Source organism: Tarenaya hassleriana, unplaced genomic scaffold (assembly GCF_000463585.1).
Source record: "Tarenaya hassleriana unplaced genomic scaffold, ASM46358v1 Cleome161, whole genome shotgun sequence".
Lineage (NCBI taxonomy): Eukaryota > Viridiplantae > Streptophyta > Magnoliopsida > Brassicales > Cleomaceae > Tarenaya > Tarenaya hassleriana.
The window spans coordinates 82,847-86,964 of NW_010965029.1; the positions used below are offsets into that span (position 1 = coordinate 82,847).

Consider the following 4,118-nt stretch of genomic DNA (forward strand, 5'->3'; position numbering starts at 1 on the left):
TTCTCGTTCACTGAGTTCGACTGTCGTAAATAGACGACATTCGTCTATAGTGCGGCCACCCATTTCTACAGTCTCGCTCACACGAGGGGCCCAACGATATCTCTCTCTTTTACGAGAGGTCAAATCCTGTCTTGACTATCTACAATCCAGCACATGATTCGTTTCGTACCTGATACACGCCTTTATAGTCCTCCTGTTACGCAGGACGTTTGACGTAATCAAAGTACGCAACTCCTCATGTTGGATTCCGTAGATATCTCAGGTCTTAGGATCCAATCATGGAACCGTCATATGAGATTCAAGTCATGACGCTAGTCCATGTGACAATCTCATGCGGGTCAATCCAGTATTCCGTTATCCAACGAATACCTATGATTGTGATCGTATCCAATACCTATGATCATCAATCACACATCATACTAGTCTTATTATGTCGTTATTCCCATAACGACACAAGACTAGGGAGTTAAGAATCATTCATAATGATACATGGATTTCATAACACATCTAGTATGCAAGAACATGTAATGAATCAAATACTCTTATAAACCATAGAAAGTATCAATACATCAGATGTATCTAAATAAAGCTCATAAACAGTACATCATAGAGCACTAAACCAACACGCTGGCAAGCATCACAAGAAGAAACAAACCGGTGAACATCTTTAAATAGAGAGGGCCAGTAGAAACCTGCTTGAAGGATCTTGGAGGCTGTCTTCGAAGTAGCGAAGTGACCGACATAGTCGAAAGAGTGACAATGGAAAATCACTCGCTGAAATTCGTCCTCGGGTATACAACGTCTGAACAATCCGTCTTTACCGCGCTTGAATAAGAATGGCTCGTCTCAGAAAAAATCACGAACGTCATGGAGAAATTTCTTTAACCCCGTTGTAATTCAGCTCAGGAGGAAGGAGACCACTAACCAGGTAGTTGACAAAGTCGGCGTACCAAGGTGCTTCGGACTGTACGGATATGGCCATGATCTGCTCGTCCCGAAGTGAATCGTCGATCGGGATTGACTCGAGAATCTGTAGTCTCGATAGATGATCAGCAACACTGTTTTCTGTTCCCTTTCTATCTCGGATCTCCAAGTCAAACTCCTGTAAAAGTAGTGTCCAACGGATAAGACGTGGTTTAGCATCTTTCTTAGACAGGAGATACCTGAGTGCAGCGTGGTCTGTGTAAACGATCACTTTGGAGCTGATGAGATATGATCTGAATTTCTCGAACGCGAAGACAATGGCAAGCATTTCTTTCTGTCGTAGTGTAGTTCGTCTGAGCATCATCCAGAGTTCGGCTTGCGTAATAAATGGCATGGAGTTTTTTATCATTTCGCTGTCCAAGAACTGCGCCAACTGCATAATCACTGGCGTCACATATGATCTCAAAGGGTAGACCCAATCTGGCGGTTGAATGATAGGAGCAGATGTCAGAGCTTTCTTCAAGGTCTGGAATGCAACGTCGCAGTCAGCTGTATAATCGAATATAGCTTCCTTGCAGAGCAGGTCAGTGAGGGGTTTGGAAATCTTTAAGAAATCCTTAATGAATCTCCGGTAGAAGCCTGCATGAACGAGAAAACTGCGGATGCTTTTGACATTGCAAGGCGGGGGCAGTTTCTCGATTACTTCTATCTTGGCTCTGTCGAGCTCGATCCCTCTTTCTGAAATTGTGTCCCAGAACGATGCCCTCACGAACCATGAAGTGGCATTTCTCCCAGTTGAGCACCAAATTAGCCTGTGAGCACCTGTCTAAGACTCGAGAAAGATTCATCAGACACACATCAAAGGGAAGAGTCCAGTAAACGTAGAAGTATGAATGCAGAGCGATGTAAACGTCTATAAGCAAATGTACCATATGGGCAAGTAAACGTAGTCTTTTCCTGATCAGAGGGATGTATAGGGATCTGAAAGAAACCTGAGTACCCATCGAGGAAGCAGAAGTATGAATGTAGAGCGAGTAGCTCGAGCATCTGATCGATGAATGGACGTGGAAAATGATCCTTCCTTGAGTTGGCGTTAAGCTTCCTGTAATCGATGCACATACGCCATCTGGTGACAGTCCTTGTCGGTATTAACTCGTTCCAATCGTTCTTGATGACAGTCATCCCGCTTTTCTTTGGAACAACCTGCACAGGGTTGACCCAAGGGCTATCGGAGATCGGAAAGATAATACCTGCATCTAGAAGTTTCATAACTTCTTTCTTGACGACCTCTTGAAGCTTCGGGTTGAGACGACGTTGATGTTCGATAGAAGTTTTTTCTCATCTTCGAGGTGGATCTGATGCATGCACAAAGAGGGACTGATGCCCTTGATATCTCTGATCGAATAACCTATCAATTTCCTGTACTTATGCAACACATCTAGCAATTGGTGGACTTGGGAAGAGTCCAGATCGGCGTTAACAATAACAGGATAAGTAGATTTAGATCCAAGAAATTCATACCGAAGTCCAGTGGGGAGAGGTTTGAGTTCAAGCTCTGGTGCGGTGCCAGGATCCCATCCGAAAGACGACGAAGAATCTGAATGGTTAATGAGTGCAAGAATAGATGTATCATGAGAGTTGAGTGATGTACCTGAGTAGGAGGGGTCGGGAAAAGCCACAAGAGATGAGAACGTGGTGTATTGCAATTCTGAATGAGCAACCGATCGGTTGGAGATATTGGAACCGATCGGTTTCAGTTTCTGTAAGGTTGATTCGAAAATCTTACCATCAAACCGATCGTTTCTTATGCATGACACGATCGGTTCTGATTTCTGTACCTCGAAGCGATCGGTTCTCAGGAATGAACCAATAGGTCCTAAATTGTGTAACTTTGGCTCAAATTCGATCAGCCAACCGATCATTTCAACCAGATGACACGATCGGTTCTCAGGACCGATCATTTCAACCGATCATTTCAACCTGATGAAACGATCGGTTCTCAGGACCGAACCGATCGGTTCAAATATCTGTAACTTCTCAACATTTGGAATACTACCGAAACGATCGGTTTCAAGGTGGAAACAGATCGGTTTGTCTCTCTGTAAAATTTTGGCCACCATTGTGTCGATGGAATTGTCGTGATCCAGAATCCGTCCGTAAATCCACATCTGTTCAATATCGGTGTAGATGCTATCCTGCGATAAAAGAGTCAATTCCAAGGGGTCATCGTGATGAAATTGATGCATTACCTTTTCAGCCAATGATCCGAAGACGTCGAGGAAGCACTCAGATTCGGTTGACGACGGTTGCTTGAGATTTTTGTCCAAAGTAAACTCTACCGTCTCGTCTCCAATCTTCATGGTCAGCCTACCTGCTCTAACATGTATAACAGCATCTGCAATGTTAAGAAAAGGACGACCAAGAATGATGGGTACCTTAGAATCTTCGTCCATGTCAAGGACCACAAAATCCACCGGAATGAAGAAATTTTCGACTTTCAGTGGCACGTCCTCGAGTATTCCAGCAGGGTATTTAACGGATCGATCGACTAATTGGAGAGCCATTCTGGTGGATTTTAGCTCGCCCACATTCAGCTTCTTGAAGATGGAGAATGCAAGAAGGCTGACGCTTGCTCCTAGATCACAAAGCGCACGATCGATGGACACATTGCCTAATGTACAAGGGATTGAGAAACTACCTGGATCCGACTGCTTGGGTGGTAGCTCATGTTGGATCAGAGCACTACACTCGGCGGTGAGTGCTACAGTCTCTTTTTCAACGACTCTCTTCTTAGTCAGGATGTCCTTCAAGAACTTAGTATACGAGGGAATCTGCAAAATAGCTTCAGTGAATGGCATAGTTACCTCAAGTTTCTTCAGCATTTCTGCGAATCTGGCAAACTGACTATCTTCGCTATGCTTCCTCAGACGCGATGGGAATGGTATCGGTGGACGTCTAGGAGGAGGAGGTACGTAAGCTGGTTCAGGAGTATTGTCAGGAATATCTGAAACTTTGGTCTTCGAGCTTTCGCCTTGCTCAACCATCGGTGAGTTTCCAGTGTCTACCTGCTTACCATTTCGCAGAGTAATAGCATTAACATGTTCACGAGGGTTGGTCTCAGGTTTACCTGGAAGAACACCGGACGGTCTTTGGGAGTCTGCTGCGAGCTGGGCAATCTGATTGTCCACTACCTT

At 44.6% G+C, this 4,118-nt stretch overlaps 1 pseudogene; it reads right to left on the reverse strand.

Annotated features, from left to right (window-relative positions):
- Positions 1–865: 865 nt before the first annotated feature.
- The window catches only part of LOC109116527, a 66,843-nt pseudogene continuing 63,590 nt past the window's right edge, over positions 866–4,118 (reverse strand).